General features: G+C 37.6%; 1 protein-coding gene across 1 annotated transcript in view; it reads right to left on the minus strand.

Moving 5' to 3' along the window:
- The window catches only part of LOC126334647 (ATP-binding cassette sub-family C member 4-like), a 261187-nt gene that overhangs the window by 83043 nt on the left and 163642 nt on the right, over positions 1-14502 (minus strand). The gene's annotated exons all lie outside the window — the stretch shown is intronic.

The following is a 14502-nucleotide window of genomic DNA, read 5'->3' on the forward strand; positions in this document are numbered from 1 at the left end:
ATCAAACAGACCAAGAACTGGCTCGCGAAACTGAAGCATTAACGCGAAAATCTTGAGGTTTGCCTAACGTTGCAACACCACTCAACGATCAGTCTGGTCCTTCTACAGTGTGTCAAGAACGTGGACCAGAAAAACAACATTGCAACAGCTGACGAAATTAAAGATAAACAGGTTAAGTCTTACTTGAACAAGTTATATGCTGTGCCGTCTACAACAAAAGCTATCAAAAAAATTACGGAACGACCTAATTCAACAATGGAACAAACTTTAAATACTTACAGCAAGGAAACAGAAGTCAAAGAAAAGTCCAGTAAAACGACGAAATCTGTGCACAAACCCATAACAAGGAGACAGATGGATGAAAATTTTAACAAGAATAAAACATAGACGACAGCGTGAACTGGATATGTCAACCTTACGAGGGAGATCGAGAAGATATGTTTCGCTGTATGAAATATAAAATTTGGATACATAGCCTATGCTCTGGCGAGGAAAGTAAAATTAAGGATTATAACTGTGATATCTTTGTTCAAACTAACTGATTTTCTGTATACCAATTTAAGAAATTTAATTTGTTAAAAATTTATATTTTGTTTCTTACACATAATTTCATTACGTGTAACTACGGAAGTAACGTTAGTCTGTAGTTTGTACTTGGCTGTTGCTACCTTTTTGCTATGTTATTCCATGGATTTATTATGTCATTGTTGATTTCTTATCCTAAGTATGACGTAGGCTATAGGAGGTATGGGCTAGGAATCCAAGCACCTAAATCGAAACGAAGCTAAAGATGGAACGGAGAAAAACTTATTTTGAGAAGATAATTTTGTATTTTTGTGGAAGTTGGCTGATGGCTTAAGAAATAAAGATTCAGTGTACACGAAACATATTTATTATTTAAATTTCTCTACCAAATACAGTAATTCTCCTTTAAGGGATACAACTTGAGCAACCTTCCCCTCCAACTGTTAGTAAATATTACAGCATGTGTTTTACAAAGTATCAGCTGAGAAATATTGTACTTTGAAACATATTCAGCTATAAGCGTTTGATACACACCAAATTACAGATGTGTAATGCATAATAAATATGCGAATATCCCTACATGAATTTCAAAGATTTGTGCACTCTTGGGAGAACATGTTATGTCGCTTGTGTGAGTGCCACTGTGAGGGCAACGGTGCCCAGGACAAGACCAAGCAGTTCATCTCACGTATTCAGCTTTCAGTCGCACACCTTGTAAGTAGGCTGTTTAGGTTTTCTTATTGGTGACGCCACGTAGCGCTCTGTATGAAAATCACTGGCTGTGCTGTGTGCAGTCTGTGGCTGGTTTGCATTGTTGTCTGCCATTGTAGTGTTGGGCAACTGGATGTTAACAGCACGTAGAGTTCTGCAGTTGGAGGTGAGCCGCCAGCAGTGGTGGATAAGGGAAAGTGAGATGGCGGATTTTTGAGAATGGATAATCTGGAGGTGTGTCCATCAGAAACAGTACATTTCTAAGAATGGATGTCATGAACTGCTGTATATATTATGACTATTAAGGTAAATACATTGTTTGTTCTCTATTAAAATCCTTCATTTGCTAACTATTCCTATCAGTAGTTAGTGCCTCCCGTAGTTTGAATCTTTTATTTAGCTGGCAGTAGTGGCGCTCGCTGTATTGCAGTAGTTCGAGTAACGAAGATTTTTGTGAGGTAAGTGACTTGTGAAAGGTATAGGGTAATGTTAGTTTGGGCCATTCTTTTGTAGGGATTATTGCGTTGCGCTAAAACCATTGTGTGTCAGTTTAAACACAGTCATCTATAATATTTCTAAGGGGATGTTTCATATGTCGACCCTGAGCCGAGTATACCTCACTGGAATCTTCTGATTTTTTCTTGTAGGTTGTGCAATTAGTGCAGCCTTTGTTTATTGCTAGCGCGTAATTGTAGAGAGAATTTCCTTTGTAGTGGTAGTTTTCCATTCTTGTACAGTAAAACAGTTGTGGCGTACATGTAGATTTGCACCATGTATTTCGCAGCTGCGCTTGCAATTAACGAGATATTATTTTCAATGTTATGTTAATGTGTTTTCTTATTTTGCTCTTCAAATTGTGTTTTTCTGTGTTGTCGTGTGAAATATTGTGACAATAATGGCGTGTGAAAAACGTAATACTAGGCTCCAAAGTAAACTGAGAAATGACAGTGAAGACGAAAGCAGTACGTTAGCGCCACCATGTAATGAATTAACTAATGTTCAACATAGTAATTTGGTAATTGTGCATAGGGAAATGGAGCGGGCGGCAAAGAATGGTGTAGACAGTGAAACTTTTAGTGAACAGGGAAGCATTATCGATCGATCGTTCGGCAACAGCTCGCCTCAGGAATCGGGAATGACAGGACACAATCTTGCAAATAGTGCAGATTCAGGTTTTGGGTCCTCACCGTTTTCTCAAATAAATCAAGACACATTTTCTGCTTGTCAAAATCTGAATGTTGCCGGTGCAACTTCACTGCCGAAAAGAACTGAGGAACATGTTTCAGGCACTAGTGCACTGTTATTACAATTAATGCAACAAATGGGACAAAAGCTTCAAAAGTTAGACACAATGGAACAAAATCTTCAAAAGTTAGAAACAACGGAACAAAATCTTCGGAAGTTAGACGCCACACTTGAACAAACACGTGAAGATTTAACTACTGAGTTACATAACATTGAATCGAAATGTCAAAAAGTCTGTAATGACGTAAAAACACAAATTTGTGAGCATCTTCAACCTATTTTTTCGCGGCATGAAAATGCATTACAGAATCACGAATCAGCAATATAAGAACTGCAAACTATTGTTCATGAAAATCACGACACTTTGCAAGCTAAAATGGACTCAGTTGCATCTACCGATTCGCTTACGCAACTTGCAAAAACTCAGGAAAACGTAAAGGACACAGCAGATTCGATTTCAACACAAATGGACACTCTAAAAATTGGTTCAGAAAAACACACTGAAGAAATGTGTTCACTATCAGAGAAAGTAGCCGAACTTTCGGATCAGTTCACTAACTTATCTACAAAGGTAGATGATGATCTGAGTGACACGAGACCTGTAGCCTTCACTGATATAGAAGAGTATGAACAAATTCAAACAAAATCAAAATCAAACCAATACACAGTACAAAAGAGATATCTGGGAAGTACAAGATCAGTTGACGCAGGTAATACATATTTCAGAGGACACTTGCGCTCCAATACGCGAAGAAGGACAAAGAAATACGGAACAGCCACAAAATAATAACACGAGGCACTTCGGAAATTATGAAAGAAATTGGCAAGGTACACCGAATATTGAGATGGAAGCGCCGAAACGAAGTAACAATGACCGATATGCTACTCGCCAACACGATGATTTTGACTATAAGCTGTTCATTACTACACGTAATTTCAAAACATTTATGAATCCTGGCAACGACATTCATCCACAAACGTGGCTTCATCAATTCTATCATTGCTTTCCTCCCAACTGGTCATTAGAGCACAGATTAGAATTTATGTGTGACTGTTTAGAGAATGAACCAGCTGTAAGAATGCGATCGGTAATTCACGGTTGTCACAGTGAAGGAGAATTTTATCATGCCTTCCTCTCAGCATATTGGTCTCAAGCTACACAAGTCCGAGTAAAACATAGCATCATAATGATGAAACATTTCGTACAATCAGAATTTTCTAGCCTTGTCAAATATTTCTAAGACATGTTACATAACAATCAGTATCTGTCAAACCCTTACAGCCCCTCAGAACTCATCCACATTTGCTTAATCAAATTCCTGAACATTTACGACATATTATTTTCGCAGGACGTTGCAAAGACGACATTGAAGCTTTTTAGGGATTGTTACAAGAATTGGAAATCGACAATGACATTAGCGGAAAGCGAAAACAGAAACACAACAATTACAGGTCACATACGTCACAATTCCGCGATGAAAGAAATAATAACTGGACACGACAAGGCTATTCTCACAACGCAAATCGTGACCAATACAGACGCCACCCATATGACAACCACTGGCAGAGTAATAGTTTCAGGGAAAGATCGCATTTCCGTAGTAATGAATATAACAGAGACAACCATAGAAACAGACAATACGGCAACCAGAACTATTACTATCACGGGAGACAGAATATCTTCAGACGCAACGGTCCACCGTGCAGTGATAATTCAGGGAGAAATTCTCCACCACTGAACCGACAAGAAAGAAACTACAGGAACTACCGACAAGACGACAGACGATATGATCGTAACGACAGACCTGAATTGCGTCAGAACTGGTGGGATTTTAACAGGACAGGGCCCTCTCGACAGTGTGAATTTGTAGAAGTTAGGTCTCCAAATCCCAATAACGACGCGCGACAACAAACGTAAGAGACAATGACTCGCACCGCAGGCAGCCGCGTGCGCCGGCTGGCTCAGAGAGATATAACAGAAGCTAACCTTGAGAAAAATTCCCGTATTCTTTACCGACGTGTACAACATGATAATTGCTTTGAAGCTGAAACTCTGCGCACTGGAAAGAGTAAAGGATTGCACCGCATTTCACATGTAAAACGTTAATTGAGAGATAATTTGCTTTTTAACTTAGTCTTTGCCATAAAATTTTTCACTTCACGTTACTAGTATGCTTTGTCAGACTTAGAAACTGTTAACATGCAACTATGTTTTAAAATAAATTATACAGTCTATAACATAGGGAACATATTTAGACAGTAATTACGAATGCATTGTCATAGGGAACAGACGACACAGTGTTATTGTGTGTGTACATTCTTGCTTGTTAGTGGCACGATTAGGTAACGACCATAAGGCTCACATACTTAGAACATGTACCGGTACTGCTAATGAGATTTTAGTGCAACATTTTGGTTTACTTGAAAATATATTCTGGATTTAAAGTATTTTCTGAGAGATATCAGATGACACAGTGGTTAGTTTATTTGAGAGCTACACGATTATATCACGACGCTTCTAATGAGTGACACAATTTATATTATTGCTTTTGCGGTGTATCTGTTTTATATCTGCACAGTTTTTCTGTATTATTCTGGAAAGTAAAACATGTTTTAATAGTAACTTTTGTGGTATAGCTACAATGAGACAGCCTTTTTCGTAGCACAACAATACGTTACATTATAGTACTTTCTTGATCAAGGTAAGGTACGTAATAACTACGATAACTATACGCAAGGCATTTCACTTTCGTTTATGATGAGATACGTACATTGACTTCAGAAGAACTTTACTTACAGAAGACGATAACTATGACACTTCCACAGAATTATCTTACAGCAAGACGCACATTTAGCGCTACAGGACACGCATTTGAGAGATTAATTTTGTACTTGAGCCATTTATTTTTCAAGATTTTTGAATTACAAAGAAAGTTTTCCATGATACATTTCATTCCATTGCTGTAATCTGTAACACCTGAGGGTATAATTACATTAATCGTCAGGGGGGTGCACGCTTACTTTGTGTACCATGTCTGTGGCAAGCACAAGGAGCCCTAGCTAATATGGTATTTGCTTATACAACTTTACACATCGGTACCATATTTCTCTAACACAGAATTACACAGCTATCTGCTCATTTAACTGAGAGAGACAAATATTTATTTTACTACATCAGTGACAGATGTTTACGTAATTACACAGTTGGATAACTTCACACTTATGAAATTGTATTTTGTCTGTACTTTAGGAACTGTTAATATTTTTTCGGAACCATTGTGGTACTATGAGAGCTTTGAATGATGTATTTGGTATGGGATCATGATTTTTAAAGTACATTTGAGGTAGATGACACTATTGAAATGAGTAGAGAATTTTTTTAGGTTTTGAAATTATTGGAGGAAGGTACGACGATTTTGAGAATTGACTGAGATGTTATGATATTATTACGACGACGATGTGTATTATGCTGTTGAGATATGTTTATGATCTATAAGATGATGCTACCATATATGAGCAACTTGATTATGCTACGTATTTCTTATAGTGAACTATTGAAGAAGTGTCGACGAGTATGTATATGTATAATAAAGCAAGGAATAATGAGTGGTGGCTAGAGACTCTGGTTTGTGAAAAACGATGTTGGAAACCGAGAATGGTACTTTAAGAGTTATGAAATGTGTGTATATGCGTGAATGTATCACTATGCTGGCGAAAATTTTTTGGACACTGTTATATTTACAGGATTTTGTTTCTACGGAATTGAAACGCAAATTCTCGACCTGTGAAATTTTTATATGAGACTGTCACTGTAGTGCAAACTGGTGTCGTAAATATTTCGGTAAGAAAGTTAAGTGACCACCTGCACGTAATGCGTCATGGGAACCCAGCTGCATGACAGTCTCCTGGAAAAAAGCATTAGTGTGTGCCTTTCAGAGGCATAGGTGGAGAAAAAAAAGAGGCCATTATCCTCGCTATTGACATTCCTTTGCAGAAAGCATCGCAAATACGACACGCTCAAACTTGAATACATATTATTATACTGTGGAGCTCTTAATTTATGGTATTTATTGAAATGCCTAATGAGATGATGAGAAACATTTTAAATCTGTTGTCTTTCTAGTTGAGAGATTGCTCATTTTGTTTAATATCTAGTTTTTACCTACACTGCAGCATTGGTTAAAATAAAATGTAATAGATGTACTAATATAGATATTTTATGCTTACAGGTCCAGTAAACAGTAATTTTATGATCTTCTTCCAAAAAAATGAGAGAGCACAAAAAGATATTTCCCTTCACAGGAATTGTATACATAATTTTTGTCAATGACTGGTAACTTTTTAGTAGTGTAAGTTAAGGTGATGCATCGCTCTAGTATTAAGTTGTGACATAGGTATTAAACATAGCCATTTTTACTGTAATATTTTTTTCTACTTGAGCTTTGTCATATTTAGGTATAAGTTATTTCATTTGCTGCTGCTGCTGTGTGCCAGGCATAGTGCTACTGAATTTCACTTTGTATTACTCTGTTAAGCCAGCTTTACTACTGCTTCATTTTTCTTTTTGCTGCACATTGGCTCATATTAGTGATAATGTTGCATTTGCTTTGCTAACTTATATATAACTTATATATATTGCTGCTTGCTTTGCAAATTTGCATTTTTTTGTCATCGCTGCTTGTGTTAATTGTTTTGTGCTGCTGCATTACATCGTCCCTTAGTTTAGCATCTGAGCTCAGTAGATATAAGTTAGCTTAAGAGGGGGTAGACTATATAAGAAACTAACTATGATGAATTGGAAGAAATGCATCGAGAAGCTATAAGAAAATGGTTTGGCCAAAAAAGTAGTGTACAGTAGAGAAAAACAATTTTTGAAAGATAATGTGAACAGAATACAGAAAGCGTGCTTGGGTAGGATTTTTTTTGGCTGGAGCAAATGTTGAAATAATAGGGACGATCTATGGAATGAAGTTTTGGGTTGGACTGCAGTACCAAATGTTACACTAAAACAACCCCTGTCCTTTACTTTTGTGTTATCCCACTATGTGTTTATGTACCCTTGTGTTTTTGTTTTCTTCCTGTCTGTGTGTACTGTTTCATAGAATTTTTTTCTCTTCTAATACTAAGCTACACTCACTATGATGAGGAATACTCTTTGTATACCATTTGTATACAGTTTGTACAGAAACCAGATGACAGTCATAAGAGTCGAGGGGAATGAAAGGGAAGCAGTGGTTGGGAAGGGAGTGACACAGGATTGTAGCCTCTCCCCGATGTTATTCAATCTGTATATTGAGCAAGCAGTAAAGGAAATAAAAGAAAAATTCGGAGTAGGTATTAGAATCCATGGAGAAGAAATAAAAACTTTGAGGTTCGCCGATGACATTGTAATTCTGTCAGAGACAGGAAAGGACTTGGAAGAGCAGTTGAATGGAATGGACAGTGTCTTGAAACGAGGATATAACATGAACATCAACAAAAGCAAAACGAGGATAATGGAATGTAGTCGAATTAAGTCGGGTGACGCAGAGGGAATTAAATTAGGAAATGAGACACTTAAAGTAGTAAAGGAGTTTTGCTATTTGGGGAGCAAAATGACTGATGATGGTCGAAGTAGCGAGGATATAAAATGTAGACTGGCAATGGCAAGGAAACCGTTTCTGAAGAAGAGATATTTGTGAACATCGAGTATAGATTTAAGTGCCAGGAAGTCGTTTCTGAAAGTATTTGTATGGAGTGTAGCCATGTATGGAAGTGAAACATGGACGATAAATAGTTTGGACAAGAAGATAATAGAAGCTTTCGAAATGTATTGCTACAGAAGAATGCTGAAGATTAGATGGGTAGATCACATAACTGATGAGGAGGTATTAAATAGAATTGGGGAGAAGAGGAGCTTGTGGCACAACTTGACAAGAAGAAGGGACTGGTTGGTATGACATGTTCTGAGGCATCAAGGGATCACCAATTTAGTATTGGAGGGCAGCGTGGAGGGTAAAAGTCGTAGAAGGAGACCAAGAGATGAATACACTTAGCAGATTCAGAAAGATGTAGGTTGCAGTAGGTATTGGGAGATGAAGAAGCTTGCACAGGATAGAGTAGCATGGAGAGCTGCATCAAACCAGACTCTGGACTGAAGACCACATCAAAAACAACACTCTTAGCAATATCAACAGACTTTCAGTAATGTGTGATACCAAGGGGTAGGAGTGATTTACGGGTAGTTTAAAAAAATCAAAGGCAAAATTCGTTAACTGTATATGCGTTTACTCACAACATTTTGTTTAAGGAGATAGTAATGTGTAAGTGTAGCCTGACATGTAAGTGTAGCCTTAAAATATTGAATACAACCTTCATTAGGAAAAGTGACTTATACCACTAAGCCTTACATTTTTGGGTTCAGTTTAACTGAAAAACGTAAAACATATGAATTTCGTAAAGAATTCATTAAAAACAATAAACATTTTTTCAAAATTTTAAATTATAACATAACTATCTAGATTACAATATTTTTGGAATTTTCGAGTGGTGGGCACAAAGTACCCCACCCTCTTGGTATTATGAGGGTTAATCATCCGTAGTAAGGTAGTAAGTATAGTCACAATTGCTTTTTCTTTTCTGCATATTCAGTGGTGGAGAGAATCCCATCCTGCCCCTTTCCCTGTGACCAATGATTTTATGTATGTCCACTGACGTCATCTTCCTCTCAGCCAAATGTGTTGGGGGCAAGTGTGCTGATATTTCAGCCCATGAATTGCAAATTCAGCCCCCCATCTTTTGCACAATTTTTCTTTTTATAACTTGATTGCACGAGTGCTGTCATTTTAGGTCTACTGTGTTAAACCGACTACGTTGTTGCATTGAGCCAAGAAGACTTTTAACAAGTCTATTTGTTGTAAACAGCTATAAGAGAATTGTGCTCACCGCTTTCTGCATCAAGAGGCTAAAGGCGTGATAATAGAGGAGTATATTATTGTAGACAAGAGGAACACTGTTCAACAAATAATGGCAAAACAACAGAAGATTTAGAATGATGCCATATCTGATTCGGTCCGCCAACACGACGTACTAATTTTTTCTGGAATTGTATACCCTTTTATACGCCTTCTAGTTCCCCATTACATAAGAAGCAGTTGTAAGCTGTTAGTCAGTATTTCCCTCATCTCTAAATATTGTTTCTGTTATTATTATTACATCATTATACTTAGGGCTCTGTTGTCATTACTGCAGCGCTACCAGAACTATATTTGCCTGCGCTGCAGATGCAGCCTTCTACAATCAAGTTTATTAAGACCATCAAGCAATCAGGAGGAATATAGGGTGGCAATTACCGTAACTTGTAAGGGATCCGTGATCCCACGAACATACACATTAGCATGCGATACCCAGGTCGACAACAGACAGGAGTCGATTGTCGAGTGCTGCAGGAGGGAGTGAGACTAGTTGTCGAGTGGAAGGAGTACTGGGAAGACGGGCAAGAATAGTGGTCGAGCTGAGTTCGGTGTCAATGGCGGATGTGCCGAGTGAGGAATAAGTTGTAAATTCACTAGACTGTGACAAATGGGTGCGTCCCCCTGATCGTAGTGGGGTTGACCCTCATCAATGCCGATTCGCGAGTGATATTAAACCAAAAGTGACAAGTGCCGAATTACGTGTTTCGCGTCAACCTCGTCGGCCAGCAACAAGCATGGATTGCAGTGAGGATTGTTGTGAATGTTAACCATCATCATAGCGTGTGACAAAGTACTTAAAATCAGCAACCAACAACAGATATAACCATAATTAAACGTGTTATATGAAGGTAGCAACTGGCTCAGAATTTGTGTGTTAATACATATCAGTTTGTAATCGCAACCTTTATGGTCTTTAATAATAGAGAAACTTTCAATCATTAACTGCTCCTTCTCAAAAGAGCCGCACTCTGTTCAAATACCCCAGAAACCACAGCAGAAAAACCGATGACCTTTCATCCATTAAGCACACGGTCATATATTCATAATCATTAGCTGTTTGGCGGCTTCGGTAAATCACACAAAACACAATAAAGGCAATAACTAGGGTGTTTCAAACTGCTAGTTGTAAATAAACATATCCCATAAAAATTGTTTTATATTCAACTTTGTCTACCAGTAGCAGCACACATCGCTGTTTATAAAGTACTAGCAGCTGAATTCGCAGTGACAGAGTCTTGGAACTGTCAGCTGTGTCACAGTGTTTACCCATCCTCATTCATACATAGATAACTCTGAAGTTTCTAATGTATATGGATGGAAGCCGTAGAAGATCTCTATATGCTACTGAAGTAATACAGTTATCATGTGAGTACTGAAAATGTTGGATCATTCTAATTTTAGGATATGAGTGCTGAAGTAACCAGAGTATCCACGATGTATGTACTTTTCCCACGTGAACTTCTTTTACATTTCACTTCAACATGACGCCACATTGTCTCAATATCATACATACACCACATGAATGCAGCAAAGTACGCCACAATTACGCCACAAACAATTAAACTACATAAAATAACACCACCCATATGCTTCAGTTACGCCATACATACACTAAACATATATCACACCACACTTTATGAGGGCACAGTGCTCTGCGTTTAGCATTTGAGACACAAAGGTCTTTGAGAGCACTTGTCAGTTATGTGCTGCTTGCCGCTAAGTGATGCACTTCTAAATAAAAACACAGCTGTGCAGTCCACTGGATCCTGTATTAGCCTGCAGTCACAGTGCTTTAAAGCACATACAAGTCTTACAGAATACTTCATATAGAATACTGAAAACTTGAAATCTGTAGTACCAAAGGGATTGCATAATTTTCTATAAAAAAATTTAACCATTCGAGCATACACTCAAAGCTAAGGCAATGACAAGCTTGACACATTGACATTATTCATTACACTGAAACATATTAATTTTCTTCCACCGATAAACTATTCAATCAGTTATCTGAGAACTCTCAAATGGTCAACCTCTCGAAGTATATACAGCAAGACTGTCATCATGTAAGTATTTGTACAGATAATGAATTTAAGAAAGCCATTGGTAATGCACAGTGTTCGGGTAATAAGTGCAGATATTTTTCTTGAGAACTGAAAACAATGTATTTCATAATATTTCATAAGCATTTACATCATAGAAAGACTAGTAGTTATATCCATTACTAGCAGTACGTTTTTAGGCTGGTTAGTACCTCCAAGTATGCATAGCACAAGTAACCTATAAATGTTTATTTTCTCTTGGACAGCACATCAGATACTGAAGTGTGGATGCATGGGTGGAAAATGGAAAATCTATGTTGACAGGTGAATTCCACATTGTATTGCAATTATAACCACTCAGAAAACATCAGGTAGTTAGTAATGTGATGTGTTTGCCAAAATGCTTGTAGACACACAAAAAATGTGTCCATATTATGGTATCAATGATCACAACATTTATACCTGTACTCCAAAATTTTGCTTGTAATATACTTAACTAACAATTTATTCTTCTTCCTCCTCACAGAAGAGGTGCTGCCATAACAGCAGCAGCAACAGCTGACTGACATGAAAATAATATTACATAACCCTGTTTAAACAAATATGGTACTAAACCTGTCAGTCTGAGTATGAAGTTGGATCATGAATTCTGTCCAGTGGTGGTATTTTAAAGCCCATGATTTCGCGAGCCAAAGTAACACTATCCCTAGATGAGTGGATTCGTCTATGTAGTGCTTCTATGTGGTGCTGCCATGGAAACAGACACTCTCCCTTTGTGATACGGTGTGAACATACAATTTCTGCAAGGGGCTTCTCACAAACATTTAAAATATTTAACAATATGTAAATTGTTTGTTTCTTTATAAATCTTCCTATATACTAATGTAAATGAATAGTCATCCCCATGACCGAGTGGAGTGGACGAAACAACCTTGTCACGAGGGTCTTTTAGTAAGTAACTAATCCTGTACTGATGCCAGAAGTTGGGGGAGGAAAAGGACTGAATATTCACTGATAATGTAAGCGCTTTGACTGTTGGCCCTTCTGGATGCGGGAAAGACTTTTCTGGTACTGTTGTTGTCAGCAGTGAGACGGGATTCGCTTCGAGCAAGAATAAGTATTTTCAAAAACCCTATTTTTGCCTAACGTCAACCTCTACAGGAAAGTTCGTATGGCATTGATGGTGTAACGTACCAGACAATCAACGGAAGTAGTGGTATTGCACTTCCTGAGAAAGTGAAACTAAAAGTGTAATCATTTTCGTCAATGATGTAGTAGACAACCAGGATTTGATACACAAATATAGTTGATTCGGCTGTCATATGAAAGCTGATGACTTTCATTTGAGACAGACGTATTCCAGGATCCTAAATCAGTTGGTGAGGAATCATGTGAGCCTTATTGTTGCATTCAAAGAGAGCTGTATAGATTTAAAACATATTAACCAAACACATGTAAACCGATGTGAAGCACCATGAATTTGTTAGCAAATGTTATTATTCCTGGAATCACAAACAGGATGGCTTTCTGGTAATTAATAAACTGAGGAAACTGAATAGCATTCGATACAAACGAAACTTCCATGAATTTTTGCTTAAAATGAAGTGCACCAATACACAAACGTATCACTATATTGTAAATTATGGACGATTTTTCACGTGTCATACACTCATTCCAAGAGCGTGGCGCAGAAACGTCGAGACAGTCAATTAAAAAATAATGAAATTACAAAGTCATATCGAGGGAGTATCCTGAGGAGGTGAGATGTTGAATGACAGAACTGAGGAAGTCTACGCAGTACTGATGGATGCACTTAATTTTATCAGCGGAATACATACAAAAGTTGTGTACTGTCACCATCAGAAGTTTCAGAGTACATATAAGTTATGTATCATCAAAACCTTTATTGGTGACAAAATGTAAATTTACTGAAGCAAGGAAAGCTGTTCATTGGAAATTACGATTGCTAAAAGCAGATCAGCTGCAACGAGAACAATCTCTCTCAGAAACGTTTAAACCAGTAACAGGAAATCTGAAAAGACTTTCACAAACTACAGATGGAGGCGGAAGAACAGAAGAAGAAGAACATGGAAGAGAAGGAAACACCTTTACTGCTTACTATAGTTAACAAGACATCTGCCAGAATCATTCCATTTGTAATTCTAACATTGGCTAGACATTTGTCTATCGGCTCTCTAGCTGGAGGAGCTGCTGCCATAGCCTAAACAGTAAACACTGCAGAAACATAGAGGAGCAACCACAGGAAGGTAACAGACATACTAGAATGATGGAGGCAAAAGTTATCGTAAAGGACTGTATTTAAAACCATACAAGAATGGACATAGAAGTTTTATTTAAAAAAGCCCTATTTATACTACCAATCAGATGGCTTATCAATACAGATAAATTCGTCTATAATCTCAAAATTATGTGGGATACATTGCTAAGGATAATGTGCATATTCAAGGAATGTGAGATTGTCAGTCTAGATGTTATGTGGGAGTATGAAAGTCACTTAGTAGCACATGCAAAAAAAAAAAAATCTACTACTTTCATCCATAAGCTGATTTGAGACTGCCTGAAGAATTGCGCCTATACTTTACTGACAAAAACATGGCGTTCTTCAATTTTCAACACTATCATGACTTCATATGTCTGTGGGCATTTCTGCTGACTGTTTACATAAAAACAAGCAGTATGCATATTACTACATCAGTTGAGGTTTATATGTGATGTCACGCAGTCTTACTTTAAAAGAGTGCTCATCAGTATTAGGAGAAAACGTCTCTCCCCCAATAGATTTAAGCAAGGAGAAGTGATGTCTTGTGTTGATAGGTCTGGAAACACATAACATCATACATGACATCACCAAGGCGAACAGTAAACTACATCTACAAAGGAATGATGTTGTGGTGATATCACCTGGTTCATGTAGTATTGATGAGTTGAATGCTACCTGTACAAGGCTTTGGAATAAGTGCACACATCATTATGCTTAAAACAGAAATAAATACAACCAAACAGGCGAC

This window comes from Schistocerca gregaria, chromosome 2, assembly GCF_023897955.1.
Source record: "Schistocerca gregaria isolate iqSchGreg1 chromosome 2, iqSchGreg1.2, whole genome shotgun sequence".
Classification (NCBI taxonomy): domain Eukaryota; kingdom Metazoa; phylum Arthropoda; class Insecta; order Orthoptera; family Acrididae; genus Schistocerca; species Schistocerca gregaria.